Genomic DNA, 19,209 nt, shown 5'->3' on the forward strand with positions numbered 1-19,209 from the left:
GCCTTCTCCATTATATAGCCTAACACATCTAATTTATCCCACTAATCAGTAGTCATGCCAAGATATAGTCTTCCTTCATAGATAGACATCTTTATGGGCACTGATAAGTCAAGCTTGCTCATTACCACATTTTTTGGAGTCATGACACTTAAGTGTCAGTTAACCATGACAATATTATTTTGAACACAGTTTCTTTAGGTAAATGATCACAGTGTTGACTATCTACATAGAGGTTTCCACCAAATTAATATCATTCTTTTGTAATACAGTTGACCCTTAAACAAAAATTGCAATAAACAAAAAATTGCAAATTTTTTTATTGCAAAAATTGCAATAAATACTACCATACTATATGATTCCAGGTTGGCTTAATCCTTACATGCAGAACCTGGGATGTGGAGGAACTGTGTAAATAGAGGGCCAACTACTGTACTTGTATAGCTGGATTTTTGACTGTGCAGAGGGATGGTACCGCTAACCTTCACATTGTTTGAGGGACAACTATACAATATAATTCATTTACATTATCTTTTCTCTAAAAAAAAAGCCTTTCTAATATGACCTTTTATAGCAGTATGATTCTCATGACTTTGATAGACACTACTCTCATTTAACTTTGGTTATCTCCTTTTTGTTATATTGTTCAATCCTGGAAATGAAATTTTTAAAAGCTAAATCTGAGGAATTAATGGGAGTTTATCATCAATATAATAAAAACCAAATTCAATGATTTTTCTTTGTCCAGACACTCAACTTGATTACTCCTGTATTTTGATTCATTCATCCAACACACTGAGTGCTTGCAATGTGAAAAATGCTATCCTAAGTACTAGTGATTGTCTAACTGATGTTTTGTTACTTAGAGATGAGTAAAGTAATTGTTTATTGAATGTCCTCTGTGTGCCACGCACATTATAAGTGTTATCTAATTTAATCTGTATGAATAGCTTTAAGTTGGGTATTATCTGTGTTTTAAAAAGAAAAAAACTTTGGTTCCAAGATGTTAACTTGCTTTAAGTCACAGAGGTAGTAAGAGGGGAAACAGGGATTTGTATCTAATCATGTTGATAAACTGCACAATTGCACTCATCTCACACGCTAGCAAAGTAATGCTCAAAATTCTCCAAGCCAGGCTTCAACAGTACATGAACCGTGAACTTCCAGATGTTCAACCTGGATGTGGAAAAGGCAGAGGAACCAGAGATCAAATTGCCAACATCCTTTGGATCACCGAAAAAGTAAGAGAGTTCCAGAATAACATCGACTTCTGCTTTATTGACTATGCCAAAGCCTTTGACTGTATGGATCACCACAAATTATGGAAAATTCTTAAAGCATTGGGAATACCAGACCACCTGACGTGACTCCTGAGAAATTTGTATGCAGGTCAAGAAGCAACGTTTAGAACTGAACGTGGAACAACACACTGGTTCCAAAACAGGAAAGGAGTATGTCAAGGCTGTATATTGTCACCCTGCTTATTTAACTTATATGCAGAGTACATCATGAGAAATGCTGGTCTGGATGGAGCACAAGGTGGAATCAAGATTGCAGGGAGGAATATCAATAACCTCAGATATGCAGATGACACCAGCCTTATGGCAGAAAGTGAAGACGAACTAAAGAGCCTCTTGATGAAAGTGAAAGAGGAGAGTGAAAAAGCTGACTTAAAACTCAACATTCAGAAAACTAAGATCATGGCCTCTGGTCCCATCATTTCATGGCAAATAGATGGGGAAACAATGGAAACAGTGACAGACTTTATTTTTTTGGGCTCCAAAATCACTGCAGATGGTGCCTGCAGCCATGAAATTAAAAGACGCTTGCTCCTTGGAAGAAAAGTTATGACCAACCTAGACAACATACTAAAAAGTAGGAACATTACTTTGCCAACAAAGGTCCATCTAGTCAAAACTATAGTTTTTCCAGTAGTCATGTATGAATGTGATTTTGGACTATAAAGAAAGTTGAGCGTCAATGAATTGATGCTTTTGAACTGTGGTGTTGGAGAAGACTCTTGAGAGTCACTTGGACTGTAAGGAGAGTCCAACCGGTCCATCCTAAAGGCAATCAATCCTGAATATTCATTGGAAGGACTGATGCTGAAGCTGAAACTCCAATTCTTTGGCCACCTGATGGGAAGAACTTACTCACCGGAGAAGTCACTGATGCTGGGAAGGATTGAAGGCAGGAGGAGAAGGGGACGACAGAGGATGAGATGGTTGGATAGCATCACCAACTGAATGGACATGAGTTTGAATAAGCTCCGGGAGTTGGTGATGGACAGAGAAGCCTGGCGTGCTGCAGTCCATGGGGTCGCAAAGAGTCAGACATGACTGAGCCACTGAACTGAACATGTTGATCTGCATTGTATTTGTTGAATACTCACTCATTGCTAGGTTTTGTAAGTATTAAAAGGTTAAAGACATTTATAACAATGTGAATATACTTAACACTACTGAAACATACATCTATAAATAGTTCAGATGGTAGAAAAAAAAGTATCAAGTTTTACATTTATAAATGTGCAGTATATTGTATATTATATTTCAACAAAACTAAATATAGAATATCATTGTTTTCTTTTAGAAGGCCCAATAATTTAGTTTAGTTCATGTGCCTTGTATGTGGATAATTTATGAACTACTTAGAAAGCAATTAGATTATTTCAGAGATGAACAACCAAGTACAGAACATCAGAGGTGCAACATGATGATAATTTTGTCTCCTAATTGTTGTCTCTTACTTTGCAAAAGAATAAATTAACAACACTGAAATTTTGACAGTTACTCACCAAAAGATCTTAAGGAAGTAATGATCCATAAAGATGATATAGAAATTCTTGAAAAGATGTGAGCCATTAGGGACTGAAAGAATGAAAACAAAGAAGAGGATGGATGTTTTTGAACTGAGGATAGAATAAATTACTCTCCGGTGGGGTGGTGGGGGAGATGACATCATTTGGATAAGATTACCCAAATGATTAAAGGGTTGGAAAATATCCCATTGAGAAAAGTCTAAACCATGTGAGATAGCTTAGTGTAAAGAAGGGAAACTATGAGATTATATATTAGGGAACAGTTTTTGAGTTTATGGAAGGGTATCATTTAGAGAAATTTTCTGCCTTAATGAAGTCTGGACAGAAATAATTAACTGGTGATATAGCAAAGGGAGTATTTGCTAAATATGATAGAGGTTATTAAAAACAGAATTAACTTACCAGGCAATGTTGCAGGCTGTCTTCAAAGGAGTTTATTACAAACACATTCTTTTCCAACCATCTGGAATGGTTTCTGTGTGATACTATAGAACACCACATGATGGGAAATAAATCAGGGTTCCCCTTAAATACCCTTCCAGCTTTCTAATTTAAGACTCAATATGAACTTTTACTTTGCTTCCTTTTTGCAGAACTCTGCAACTGATGATTCGAGCAGGATGGTGTAAGGTACCAGATTTAGATGAGACTGCCAGAGGTCCTGTGGGCCTTCCCTGCTCACAGTGTCGTCTGCAGGCAGCGGCGTTGACATCACTTGAGAGCTTGTTAGCTGTGCGGGATGGCAGGCACACTGCAGACCTCTTGAGTCGGAATCTGTCCTATAAAAAGATCCCAGGTTATGTATGTGTACTTGGAAGTTTGAGAAGCATTGGTCTAGTGCATTCTCTCTATCTCTAAAATAAACCCTTTTTGCCTCTTTCCTAAGCAGATTTCTTCCCAAATTGTTCCAAAAGATAATATGAAAGGAAAGAAATTCTCCCTTGACTCAAACCATTATAGTGATGGATACACATTGATTTTCATTGTCAAGCTTTTATTTTATCGGGGGAAGTTATTCTTCAGAGGACCAAAAAAGAAAGAGACTCAAGATGATCCTACTCAATGGCATTAAAAGAATCATTTGGCCACCAGGCTTTCCACAATAAAAAAGGGACAATTTAACATTGTGACGAAATTGAGGTTTGGCATAATTGTTTCTATCCCATGGAAAACTAAAGGCACGGTTTACCTCTGTCTTTGTTGCTGTCCCAAACAACATTCTCCCCTTCACACTTCTCTTTCTCTCATTGAATGTTCTGTGTTTATACAAACTGAAAACTTTGGAAAAGTTTACTGTTTTAACTTAAGCAATCTGATTTTGTTTTACTCAAGATGGAAAGCAAGCCCTTTGGTCTTGAAGACCAATAGAAATGAAATCCAAGAAGTGATGCTTTGTGAAATATAGTGCAAATCAACTGCAAACATTTCAAAGGGCACCATCATTCAAACAGGGGCTTTCCAGGTAGCTCAGGCAGTAAAGAATCTGCCTGCAGTGTGGGAGACCTGGGTTCAATCTTTGGGTTGGGAAGATCCCCTGGAGTAGGGAATGGCAATCACTCCAGTGTTCTGGCCTGGAGAATCCCATGGACAGAGGAGCCTGGCAATCTACAGTCCATGGGTCACAAAGAGTCATAAATGACTTAGTGACTAACACACACGTTAAGACAGCGTGGAAGTGTCTCTTAATCCCTTAAAAGAGGAAATTATAGCCATTATTTTTTAATGGGGTGTAATTCTTGGGCTCCAAAATCACTGCAAATGGTTACTGCAGGCATGAAATTAAAAGATGCTTACTTGGAAGAACAACTATGACCAACCTAGACAGCGTATTAAAAAGCAGAGGCATTACTTTGCCAACAAATGTCCGTCTAGTCAAAGCTATGGTTTTTCCAGTAGTCATGTATGGATGTGAGAGTTGGACTATAAAGAAAGCTGAGCACCAAAGAATTGATGCTTTTGAACTGTGGTGTTGGAGAAGACCCTTGAGAGTCCCTTGGACTGCAAGGAGATCCAACCAGTGAACCCTAAAGGAAATCAGTCCTGAATATTCATTGGAAGGATTGATGTTGAAGCTGAAACTCCAATATTCTGGGCACCTGATGCAAAGAACTGACTCATTTGAAAAGACCCTGATGCTGGGAAAGATTGAAGGTGGGAAGAGAAGGGATCAACAGAGGATGAGATGGTTGGATGGCATCATCAACATGATGGACATGAGTTTGAGTAAGCTCCAGGAGTTGGTGATGGACAGGGAAGCCTGGTATGCTACAGTCCATGGGATCGCAGAGAGTCAGACACGACTGAGAAACTGAGCTGAACTGAATCTGTAAAAATACTGAATTACTGTATTATACACTTGAAACTATTATATTATAAATCAACTATACTTCAATTTTAAAGAAACAACATGGAAGTGGAGAAAACAACTGAACATTACAGGGTAGAAAGACAGCCAACTATGTTAAGAGGGTAGGGTATGTCACTGTGATTATCCAGGAAAACAAAAGATACCTCTTGGTTTTAATTTTTCTATTCAGTCTACCCAATTATTTTATGAAAAACTATTTTAAGCATTTGTATTTCCCACCTCTACATAAGCTTTGTAAAAGAAAATTGCTTTAGGTGACGTTATGCTCTGCTCTGCCTCCTCCTCACTTGTCCCAATACCCTTGTAAGGAGAGAAGGATTAGACTAAGGGATTATGAAATATTTGATGGTATAACCATCATCCTAAAGACAGCATGTAATGTTTAAAATATGCTTAAAATATAGAGCTTTCTCACTGAACTGATTTAGAAAACAATTACCACTAGCGTGGCCAAGTTATCTCAAACTCATTTAGGCCAATTTGTTTTCTCTGAATGAAGCCTGAACTCTCTAAAAGTGGAAGCTCATTGTAATTTAAAGTGTTTAAAATTTTCATTTAAATATCTAAGGCTTTACTCTAAGTATGTTTGTTTCTAAAAGTGACCTCTTCTTTCACTTTATAAACTAGCAGATAAGAAGACCTTGCATATGATGTTGTGCATTTGTCTTGCGCTTCTGCAGTAATTAGCGAAGTTTCTGGATGAATTATGCCATTTAACATCTGTTATTAACTATAACCACATTTATTGCCTCATAACAATATCATTACAAAGGAAAGCTGTGCAGATGAGAAGCGTTTCTTTGTAAACCCTAATAAGTGTACAATGTGTGTGTAAATATTTACTTTTCCATAATTCTCTGTTTAATTGTGACTCTGCATTCAGCCATTTTAATTAGGTTGAATTTCTAGCCCTTTAGCATTTAGATATTTAAGTTTAATGCTCTGTTGATGAAATTTTCTTGCTTTTAATCTACACTACATGTTAAAGAAGCTCAGTCTTTGCAAAACTAAAGCTTCAAACAGGAACTATGTGAAAGGAAGACTAGCAATGCAATTAGAATCCATTCTTGGGGCACTATGGCCACTGTAGATTTTAGTGACCTGCCAAAGAATTTTTTTTTTTTTTAATTACTACACTATCTGTTAAAAATGGGAAATGTACTAAGCTTAACATCAGTGTGCTTATTAGGAGTTTGAGCCACATTCTTTATCTTCCTTGTGTCTTTATGTAGAAAAGAAATGGATGAATTAGGGGGTGGGTGATGGATGAAGCTTCAGTCACCTGGCTAGGATAAAACAGAAACTACTTATGTATGGAATGAAAGAGTCCGTCATCTTTGAGCTTTGGGAGCCCTACTGGAGAAAGAAATGCTCTGTTAAATCTATGTTACAGTTCCCACTTCAGTGCCCAAGAAATGATCTCTGTTTGATATCTGGGTGGTTCCAGACGTGGGGAGAGAATATCTGCTCTACTCCTGGGGTGCTGTACGTCTTAGGAGTGGAAACATAGGGGACATAAGGCTTCGTGAAATATTCTCTAGTGGTGGAGGTGGTGGTGGTAATAGTGAAGAGGATTGTGTTAATCACTCAATATTGCCCGACTCCCTGTGATCCCATAAGCTACAGTCCACCAGGCACCTCTGTCCAAGGGATTCTCCAGGCAAGGATCCTGGAGTGGTTTGCCATTTCCCTGTCTGGTGAAGAGGGTTAGGGGAGAGAATGGAACAATGTGGAATGGAGAAAATCTGATTCAGAGGAGAATAGGTGCATGCGTCCTTAGGGAGAAACAGTAGCTGAGCCTTCTACCAATAACTTATCTGTGGTCACAGAACTAGTAAGATGCAGAGACAAGATTCCAGCCTGGGGTGTCTGATTCCAGAGTCTGTGCTCATAAACACTGCTGTCTTCTGTCTCCCTTGGTGACCATGTCAGTGATTCATATTACTTATTAAGACATTGCCAAGGGCCACACCCCATGTTAAGGCTTATTATCTCATTAAATTCTTATAATAACACTATGAGATGAGAATGATAGGTGTGAATATTATAGTGAGAGCAGGAGAACCAGTTTTTGTGTTGTGGCCGGAGCCAACAGCTTGGCTTTGATTGCAGCAAGACTTTGTCTACAAGCCTTTCTTTGGAAAATGGCCTCCAGCATGTGGGATTTTAGGGCTGCAGCAGGAACAGGGAAGGAAGACTTGAGAGGAAGTGCCCCAGGCACACAGTGGATATAACACTGGTACTTAGGCTAAGGTGGCCACAGGGCAGGGCCTGGAAGCATAAATGCCCTGCTTACAGTGTCCAAAGGAGCAGTGTGGACAAATGCCCAAGGGAAGATATTGAACTTCCCCAAGTAATTCCCCAGGACAGAAAGAACTTGAAGAAAGACCAAGTTACAATGATTACAGAGATAGAGTTTGGATCCAGAAATTTATATTTGGTTTTAGTCATTTTTGCAGTTGGTTACCATATGTCTTTTAAATGCTGGAAAAACACTTAGAAGAGTTACATTGTTGGGTCATTTGTAATATTAGCTCCCTTGCCCCACCTTAAATTCTTATGTAGAGAAAATCAGGCATAGTATTTGGTGGTGGGCCTGGGGAAGGAAAAGAGGAGGAGGAAAGGAAACTAGAGCCAGATCAAGGAGTATAAAGTGATAGTGGAGAATATCCAGCTGACTTTCACTCAGACCTTTGAGCAAGAATGAATAGCTGAAATTATGGACAAAAGCAATTCCTTAGTCAGACATGCTACAGCTCCTGAGGGAAACTCAATAGGCAAGAATGAAAGGATTTATCTGTTGACAGAAAGTCTAAGCTCTTTAAAACAAGAGTCAACTAGAGTGTTGACACAAACAGAAGAGTATGTTTGTGTGAGATTGAAGAGGAGGGAGGGTACTGAAAAAGTCTTTGCTGGGCAGTGATGGCCAGAATGACCAGAAAGGGCTCACAATGGAAACAAGAATTTGGAAGTAGTCTCCAAGTTAGTTCGTTAGTCTATTGAACTCATCACACTCCAACAGAAGCTAGGCTTCTAGATGCTATCTGTGTCTGAGCTCAAGTCTGAGTCACCAGAGATAGTGATTACTTTGGGTCCCTTTCCCCTTTTGGAGAAGAATGCAAAAAGGATCTGTAGCAAAAATATCTAGATCTTGACAACTTTTCTGATGTAAGAGCAGGGAAGAGATGAAAAGTTCAGAAATAATCACAAGTTTATGTCAGTTCAGTTCAGTTGCTCAGTCATGTCCGACTCTTTGCGACCCCATGAATCGCAACACGCCAGGCCTCCCTGTCCATCACCAACTCCCAGAGTTTACTCAAACTCATGTCCATCGAGTTGGCGATGCCATCCAGCCATCTCATCCTCCGTTGTCCCCTTCTCCTCCTGCCCCCAATCCCTCCCAGCATCAGGGTCTTTTCCAATTAGTCAACTCTTCGCATGAGGCGGCCAAAGTATTAGAGTTTCAGCCTCAACATCAGTCCTTCCAATGAACACCCAGGACTGATCTCCTTTAGGATGGACTGGTTGGATCTCCTTGCAGTCCAAGGGACTCTCAAGAGTCTTCTCCAACACCACAATTCAAAAGCATCAATTCTTTGGCACTCAGCTTTCTTCACAGTCCAACTCTCACATGCATACAGGACCACTGGAAAAACCATAGCCTTGACTAGATGGACCTTTGTTGGCAAAATAATGGCTCTACTTTTTAAGATGCTGTCTAGGTTGGTCATAACTTTCCTTCCAAGGAGTAAGCGTTTCTTAATTTCATGGCTGCAGTCATCATCTGCAGTGATTTTGGAGCCCCCAAAAATAAAGTCTGACACTGTTTCCACTGTCTCCCCATCTATTTCCCATGAAGTGATGGGACCAGATGACATGATCTTAGTTTTCTGAATGTTGAGCTTTAAGCCAACTTTTTCACTCTTCCTTCGCTTTCATCAAGAGGCTTTTTAGTTCCTCTTCACTCTCTGCCATAAGGGTGGTGTCATCTGCATATTTGAGGTTATTGATATTTCTCCCGGCAATCTTGATTCCAGCTGTGCTTCTTCTAGCCCAGCGTTTCTCATGATGTACTCCGCATACAAGTTAAATAAGCAGGGTGACAATATGTAGCCTTGATGTACTCCTCTTCCTATTTGGAACCAGTCTGTTGTTCCATGTCCAGTTCTAATTGTTGCTTCCTGACCTGCATATAGGTTTCTCAAGAGGCAGGGCAGGTGGTCTGGTATTCCCATCTCTTTCAGAATTTTCCACAGTTTATTGTGATCCACACAGTCAAAGGCTTTGACATAGTTAAGTTTATGTACCTAAAAGAAAAGTAAGAGGAGGGAGCTTATGTTGGTAAGGAGACAACATGTTCTGATTTGTATCTGGTAAATTTAATGAGTCTCAATTTGTGTGGTTTCTCTTTCTGACAAGTATACACTGACTTTTTCACCCATTCTGTTGTTTGGCTATAAACATGAGGGAATAGTTATGATTGTTGTTGCCTAGGCCAACCAGATACTAATCCCCAGAAAAAGGGAAGCAGTACTCCATCTGCTGAAAGACTTTAGACATGAGCTTCTCAGCTACAATATCTTTAGAACATTTCTTTTGTGAATCATTAAAATCCAAGACCAATCTATAAAATAGCTTTTATTACCACATCAAAGTTTCAGGTTCATGAAGTTGGAAAACCTGACAACTGTGTCCTGCCAACATTTCAGTTTTTAAGAGGAAAATTCAAACCTTCCAATTTCTCATCATTTGTACCATTACTAAGGCCCTCAAAGATCATTAATATCAACAACATCATTTCCTGTCCTAAAGAGATATTGTCTTAACAGCCTCTCTTTGGCCATCACTAGTACTGATGCTTATATCTATATAGCTCTATTAAAATATTAGCTTGGTGCATGTGCATTGATTTTAGATTTGCACAGCATCATTTAGCAGAAGCAATATAACAGGAGCAGTGAGTAATGTCCCAATTTAAAAATCAGAATGCTGAGATTCAGTTGTGATCCAGTGGCCCCACAAGACCACTTGTAGGTAGCATAACTAGATCTGAAATTGGTTTTTTGATCCCTAGACTGATGGTTTTTTTTCACTTTGCCACTTTTGGACCCAACTCTAAAGCTCAAGAACCATTAAAAGTGTAAAGACAAAGGCAGTGTTATATCTCTCTGGAAGAAGATGCACAGTTCTCAGATTAACTCAGATGTAATGGAGGAAGACTTCCACTCATCCTAGAGGTGAGGAAGTTTTTACACTTCATCCAGAGAGATTGCAAAACACTAGACTTCACTAACAGCTCTTCATAACTTCTACACAAATCATGTGAGCCTGTTTCTAAGAATACTTATATCTACCTGTCACACTTGATTTCCTCCTCTCAGAGTAGAGTGGCTTTCTTTTGTAATCCTCAAATCACTTTGCTTCCCACTCTTAGAAGTCATGAGCAGGGCAGTTACAGCCTCATGACATAACTTAAGGCTGAGAACCACAGGACAGTGATGTGGTACATCTTAACAGTTTCATGAATACTATTCTTGGGCTTGGGAATCTTACTGACCTGAAAATATCATTTAAGAGTAAAAAAAAAAAAAAAAAAAAGAATAGCTGACAGTCTTAATTTCACCTCCTTATTCTTGTCCTATTATGCAAACTTCATGCAATAACAACAGATTCTAGGGACTTGCCAGTAAGATGATTTTTACAAAGCTGAGTCGTTTTTGACAACTATTATAGTGAATTCCTTCCCTCATTATTTTTACAAAATTTTTCTTGGAGGTAAGTTGATTTACAATGTTGTGTTATTTTCTTCTGTACAGAAAGTACAGAATCTTGTAACCGTAAGATTGTTTTCTACATCTATAACTGTTTTTGTCTTGTATTAATAAATAAATTAGTATCTTTTTCTTCTTTTTCTGTTTTCTTTTTAGATTTCACCCATAAGCAGTATCACAAGATATTTGTCCTTCTCTGTCTTCCCTCTGTATATGACAATCCAGGTCCGTGCGTGTTGCTGCAAATGGCATTAATTTCATTATTTGTTACACATGAGTAATGTTCCGTTCTGTACATATGCCACATCTTCTTTATCCATTCCTCTGATGGTGGACATTTAGGTTGTTTTCATCTCTTGGCTATTGTGTATAGTGCTGCAGTGAACATTGGGGTGCATGTATCTTTTCAAATTATGATATTTGAAAAGGTGTATGCCCAGGTGTATGCCCAGGGGTGGGATTGCTGGATCATATGGTAGCTCCATTTTTAGTTATTTTAAGGAGCTTTCATACTGTTCTCCATAGTGTTTGTACCAATTCACATTCCCAGTGTCAGTGGGGTCCCTTTTCTCCACACCCTTTCCAGCATTTATTGTTTGTAGACTTTTTATAATGGCTATTCTGACTGGTGTAGTGATAACGTCACTGTAGTTTTTATTTGTATTTACCTAACAGTCAAGTAATGCTCAAAATTCTCCAAGCCAGGCTTTGGCAATACGTGAACTGTGAACTTCCAGTTGTTCAAGCTGGTTTTAGAAAAGGGAGAGGAACCAGAGATGAAATTGCCAACATCCGCTGGATCAGCGAAAAAGCAAGAGAGTTCCAGAAAAACATCTCTTTCTGCTTTATTGACTATGCCAAAGCCTTTGACTGTGTGGGTCACAATAAACTGTGGAAAATTCTGAAAGAGATGAAAATACCAGACCACCTGCCCTGCCTCTTGAGAAACATATATATGCAGGTCACGAAGCAACAGTTAGAACTGGACATGGAACAACAGACTGGTTCCAAATAGGAAGAGGAATACATCAAGGCTATATATTGTCACCCTGCTTATTTAACTTATATGCAGAGTACATCATGAGAAACGCTAGGCTAGAAGAAGCACAGCTGGAATCAAGATTGCCGGGACAAATATCAATAACCTCAGATATGCAGATGACACCACCCTCATGGCAGAGAGTGAAGAGGAACTAAAAAGCCTCTTGATGAAAGTGAAGGAAGAAGAAATGTAAATCAAAACCACAATGAGGTACCATTACACGCCAGTCAGGATGGCTGCTATCCAAAAGTCTACAAACAATAAATGCTGGAGAGGGTGTGGAGAAAAGGGAACCCTCTTAAACTTTTGGTGGGAATGGAAACTAATACAGCTGCTATGGAGAACAGTGTGGAGATTTCTTAGAAAACTGGAAATAGAACTGCCATATGACCCAGCAATCCCACTTCTGGGCATACACACCAAGGAAACCAGATCTGAAAGAGACACATGCACCCCAATGTTCATCGCAGCACTGTCTATAATAGCCAGGACATGGAAGCAACCTAGATGCCCATCAGCAGACGAATGGATAAGGAAGCTGTGGTATATATACACCATGGAATATTACTCAGCCATTAAAAAGAATTCATTTGAATCAGTTCTAATGAGATGGATGAAATTGGAGCCTATTATACAGAGTGAAGTAAGCCAGAAAGATAAAGAACATTACAGCATAGTAACACATATATATGGAATTTAGAAAGATGGTAATGATAACCCTATATGCAAAACAGAAAAAGAGACACAGATGTACAGAACAGACTTTTGGACTCTGTAGGAGAAGGCAAGGGTGGGATGTTTCAAGAGAACAGCATTGAAACATGTATATTATCTATAGTGAAACAGATCACCAGCCCAGGTTGGATGCATGAGACAAGTGCGGCGGGCCTGGTGCACTGAGAAGACTCAGAGGGATTGGGTAGAGAGGGAGGTGGGAGGGGGGATCGGGATGGGGAATACATGTAAATCCATGGCTGATTCATGTCAATGTATGACAAAACCCACTACAATATTGCAAAGTAATTAGCCTCCAACTAATAAAAATAAATGAAAAAAAAAATAATAAAGCACTTATCACACTGTAAAAAAAAAAGAAAGAAAGTGAAGGAAGAGAGTGAAAAAGCTGGCTTAAAGCTCAACATTCAGAAAACTAAGATCATGTCATCTGGTCCCATCACTTCATGGGAAATAGATGGGGAGACAGTGGAAACAGTGTCAGACTTTATTTTTGGGGGCTCCAAAATCACTGCAGATGGTGATTGCAACCATGAAATTAAAAGACGCTTACTCCTTGGAAGGAAAGTTATGACCAACCTAGACAGCATCTTAAAAAGTAGAGCCATTACTTTGCCGACAAGGTCCATCTAGTCAAGGCTATGGTTTTTCCAGTGGTCCTGTATGCATGTGAGAGTTGGACTGTGAAGAAAGCTGAGTGCCAAAGAATTGATGCTTTTGAATTGTGGTGTTGGAGAAGACTCTTGAGAGTCCCTTGGACTGCAAGGAGATCCAACCAGTCCATCCTAAAGGAGATCAGTCCTGGGTGTTCATTGGAAGGACTGATGTTGAAGCTGAAACTCTAATACTTTGGCCGCCTCATGCGAAGAGTTGACTAATTGGAAAAGACCCTGATGCTGGGAGGGATTGGGGGCAGGAGGAGAAGGGGACAACAGAGGATGAGAAGGCTGGATGGCATCACCGATTCGATGGACATGAGTTTGAGTAAACTCTGGGAGTTGGTGATGGACAGGGAGGCCTGGCGTGTTGTGATTCATGGGGTCGCAAAGAGTCGGACACGACTGAGTGACTGAACTGAACTGAACTGAATAGTTAGTGATGTTAAGCATCTTTTTTGTATGCCTTTGGTCATCTGTATTTTTTCTTTGGAGAAATATCTATTTAGATCTGCCCATTTTTTGATTGGGTTATTTGTTTTTTTGACATAGAGCTATATAAACTGTATATTTTGAAGATTAATCCCTTATTGGTTGCATTGTTTGCAAATATTCTATCCCATTCTGTGGGTTACCTTTTCATTTTTTTATGGGATCTTTTGCTGTTCAAAGCTATTGAATTTAATTACATCAGATTTGTTTATTTTTGTTTCCATTACTCTAGGAGATAGATGTTGCTGTGATTTATGTCAGAGTGTGTTTACTGTGTTTACTAGTGTTCTGTAATCCAGCCTCATACTTAGTTATTTAATCCACTTTGAGTTTATGTTTGTGTATGGTGTTAGGGAGTGATATAATTTCATTGTTTACCTGTAGCTGTCCTGTTTTACCAGCATCACTTATTGAAGAGAGACTGTCTTTTCTTTATTTTAAATTCTTGCATCTTTTGTCATAGATTAGTTGACTATAGGTACATAAGTTTATCTCTGGACTTTCTATTCTGTTTCATTAACTTATATTCTGTTTTTGTGCCAGTACCATACTGTTTTCAATATGGTAGCTTTGTGTATAATCTGAGGTCAGGGAGCCTGATTCTTCCAGTTTTCTTTTTCTTTTTCAAGATTGGTTTTGCTATTTAGAATCTTTTGTGTTTTCATACAAATTGTAGAATTTTTTGTTCTAATTCTGTGAAAAATGCCATTGGTAATTTTATAGGGATTGTATTGAATCTTTAGATTGCTTTGGGTAGTATAGTCATTTTGATAATGTTGATTCTTCTGGTACAAGAACAGGGATGTCTCTCCATCTGTTGGTGTCATCATTGATTTCTCTCATCAATGTCTTATAGTTTTCTTAGTACACATCTTTTGTCTCCTTAGGTAGATTTATTCCTAGGTATTTTATTCTTTTTGATGTGATTGTAAATGGGATTGTTTTCTTAATTTCTCCTTCTGATCTTTCATTATTAGTGTATAGGAATGCAAGACATTTTTGTGTACAAATTTTATGTCCTGTAACTTTACCAGATTCATTGATAAACTCTAGTAGTTTTCTGGTAGCATCTTTAGGATTTTCTATATATAATATTATGTTAACTACAGACTGACAATTTTAGTTCTTCTTTTCCAATTTGGATTCCTTTCATATCTTTTTAATCTATGATTGCCATGGTTAGAATGGCTTCCAAAACTATGCTGAATAATAGTGGCAAAAGTAGACATTGCTGTCCTGTCCCTAACCTTAGAGAAAATGCTTTTGGCTTTTCACCCTAAAGAATAATATTTGTTGTGATATATCATTAAAAAATGGTTTTGATTATGTTGTTAGGTTCCTTCTATGCCCACTTTCTGGAGAGTTTTTTTTTTTTTTTTTTTAATCATAAATGGGTATTTAATTTTGTTTAAAGCTTTTCTGCATCTATTGAGACAATGATACCATTTTTATTCTTCAGTTTGTTAATGTGGTGTACCATTGACTTATGTATATTGAAGAATCCTTACATTCTAGGGATAAATCCCACTTGACCATGGTATATGATCCTTTTAATATATTGCTGGATTCAGTTTGCTAGTATTTTGTTTGAGGATTTCTGTGTCTGTGTGAATCAGTGATATTGACCTGTAGTTTTCTTTTTTTCTGATATCTTTGTCTGGTTTTGGTATCCGGGTGATGGCAGCCTCATAGAATGAGCTTGGAAGTGTTCCTTCCTCTGCAATTTTTTGGAATAGTTTGAGAAAGATAGGTGTTAACTATTCTCTAAATGTTTTATAGAATTTAACCTTGAAGCCTTCTAGTCCTGAACTTTTGTTTGTTGGAAGTTTTTAAATCACAGTTTTAATTTTAGTACTTGTGATTGGTCTGTTAATATATTCTTATATAATATAATACTTCTTCCTGGTTCAGTCTTGGAAAGTTGTACCTTTATAAGAAATTGTGTGTTTCTCCTTGGTTGTCTCTCTTCACCTTGGTTGACTGGAAAATATCTACCCCCCCCCCCTTTTTTTTATTTATAACTCAAATGACATCTGCTTTGTGACCTTTTCCCTGCTTTTCCCAGATATTGTAGAGGATCATCACCCCTACACTTCAAGGGATCTTGTACACAATTTTAATCTTATCATCATCATCACCATCATCATATACTGTATGGAATTTTGTCTCTTTCTTGGCTTTTTGCATACCAGAATTCAACTTCCTTGAAAGAAGATCATGTGAGAGATTAAATGATTGCATAATTTTCCCAAAATGTTTTACTCTATATCCAGACTTAAAGGTGGGAGACTATAAATAAGAAATGAATCTCATGTGCATTTTTCTTTCAGTGAAAGGTTTTGTGTTGAGAGAGTCAATTCCTAGGCAGGTTGATAAGAAGTCTGGAGTCCCCAAGGATGAGAAAGGGGTCTGGGGCTCTCAAGGAGGAGATGCTGCTGCTGCTGCTGCTAAGTCGCTTCAGTCATATCTGACTCTGTGTGACCCCAAAGATGGCAGCCCACCAGGCCCGTCCCCTGTCCCTGGGATCCTCCAGGCAAGAACACTGGAGCAGGCTGCCATTTCCTTCTCCAGTGCATGAAAGTGAAAAGTGAAAGTGAAGTTGCTTAGTCGTGTCCGACTCCTAGCGACCCCACGGACTGCAGCCTACCAGGCTCCTCTGTCCATGGGATTCGCCAGGCAAGAGTACTGGAGTGGGGTGCCATTGCCGATTCTCAAGGAGGAGGAAAGGACAAACTTTTTCTCTACATTCCTTAGTAAGGATTATATAACAATAGTGTATCCTGCTTGAGGACATGTTTCTCCTTCCTGAAAACCTTCTGACTAATCCTGTTATCTTAAAATGTATATTATGGGAGTGGGTCTAGTAAGATCTTTACAACTTTGCGACATTACTTTGATTTATTGTAATAACCAATTAAAAAGTATATAATTCCTTTGCTAAGACTATGGATGGGGGGCACTCTCCATCCCTCTTCTGCTGTCTATGTCAGAAGCTTTCTCTGTCCCTTTTTCTATCTAATAAAACTCTGCTATATAAAAGCTCTTGAGTGATCAAGGCCTGGTCCCTGGTCCTGAAGCTAAATCTTCTTCTTTGGAGATCACAAATCCGATACCATTCACCAGAAGTTATCAGTGTCTTTAGCAAATCTTTTATCTTTGAGGTGAGCTTTAAATTGATATGTAGATTGAATTCAAAGCAGATTATGAACTATTGTAACTCTTCCCATACACTTTACTTACACTTCCTATTGTGCTCCTGTCTCTATTCCTCCCTATCCATGCCAGTTCTTCCCCAGAGTGAGACAGTTAAAACTGTCTTTATAACCTCAGAGCAATGATCAGGACCATCTTAGACTACATAAACTACCAGTCGAAAAGCAAAAATTATAGATAAGAGCATGTATGTAGACATATAAATCCTAAACACACTTAAAAATCATTTTCTTCTTTGTTTCCCAATCTCTTGCATTTTTGGAATTGGTCCAAACTTCTTTTTTGAATACCTTGATCTTTAAGTCCTCAAATAAGACTAAAACATGTCTTGCTTCAATCTGTTGCTATTTCCTTTTTCATGACATTATAAGAATCAACTAAAATTTCAAGAGTCCAGAATGTTGCAGCTGAAGAACCACTTTCATATTTGAAGAAAGCATAATAAAATTCTTTCCCATATGCTACCTTTTCAACAGGGCTATTTTTTTTCACCCTTAGAAATTTATAGTGTCAGAATTCCTCAAAGAAGTTAAGAGTTGAGAATTAAATCCAGAATAATCATATAACCACATTCCAGAGGAATTACCTCTTGTCCAGATTCCACTCTAAGGTCTCTGGATTCTCCCAGCACCCAATTCTGTGCCATAGACCTAGACCAAGCTTAACAGAATCACTGTTCGAAAAGGACACACGTTTCTATTTTCATCCAATTAAACATGTGGTCTGAGATGCATATTGGAGAGCAGGGTTTTTTTTTCCCCCCCTTATGATATTTAAAATTCTCTTGATACCATCTGGAAACAGGTTTTCTTTAACAATGTCAGTCTAGCCTCACATTTCTCTAGTTCTTGCTTGCTTTCTAGCTGTCATCCAGTATTTCTTGGTTGTGGGTTAGAGAGAGACACTTTTCCTACTGCCTACCTCCATTTGGTGAGCTCTTCTTCAGCTCTTTCCTATTTCATTTTTCACTTTTTTATGGTAAAGTAGCTTTGGTAGTCAAGACAAATTTGTTAGTGTAAAAGAGGTGTAGAGTAGGCGCTTGAGGTAGAGACAAGCGTATGAAGCTCCAAGTATGCAGACTGAATGTGGACTCATTCAACATCGGTGTGCTCTATGTCTATAAAATGAGCTCATTAGAAGGCTTTTATCTTGAAGTTCTAATACCTCTAATTAGCATAACTTTGAAGTCTTCTCTCTGTGAAGCTGTCCAAGTAAGTGATTCTCAGTCTTTGCGTGTCATCTTTCATCCATGACTTTGTTAAGCAAGCTGACTTAGATTTAGTCATAATTACAAAACTTTTGGGGGTTATGGCAAGATACTTTGATATTTCTACTATCCAGAAAACTGAGTTCTTTTAGAAGGAATGAATGTCAATGGCCATTATAACTGTTACCGCTGGTGTTCCCTGGATAGCCCACATCATATGGCGCTGGAAGTTATGAAATTAGCTTTAAGAAAATTAATACTGACCTTTTGAGAGAATTCTATTGGTTTGTACATGGGCTTCCCTGTCTCTGAATTCAGGGCACATACATTTCTACACATAAGCATTCAATCAGGAGCCTTGGGGCAAGTTTGGCATGGGACTTTGGTCTCTGCTTCTTTCTATATGGTTTTAATCCAGAGCACCTGGAGAATATACTCTGTAGTGGAGGCAGTTCATTGGAAGTGGAGAGTTGCAAATACTAAGGCCAGGAATAGTTTTCTTCCTTATCTGCTGTCATCTCTGTGGCTAGAACAGCTAACCTCAATTAGAAGTACAAGACTCTCCCCATCTTGGTACCCACTGCTGAAGCATGGAACATATTTTCAAATAGAAATAAAGTAAATGAGGTGTGTGTGTGTGCTTGGAATAATGCTGTTATTGCTTTCCATCACTTGAAATTAGGCCCTTTGTGGATGAGTCCAGGACCCAAGCCTCCAGTCGTTATATGCCTGTGAGACTATACCAACTTAAAAAAAGTTGTGGATGTAACTCATTTATACAAATATAAATCAGGCTCTGGTCAAAACAGAATGTAAGTTCTCATTATTGGTTTTACTGGAATTACCCAACCATACAATTCTCCTATGCCAACCTAAAACTTGGTACTTAGAGCTCGAAATAATTGCC

This window comes from Dama dama, chromosome 29 (assembly GCF_033118175.1).
Source record: "Dama dama isolate Ldn47 chromosome 29, ASM3311817v1, whole genome shotgun sequence".
Taxonomy (NCBI): Eukaryota; Metazoa; Chordata; class Mammalia; order Artiodactyla; family Cervidae; genus Dama; species Dama dama.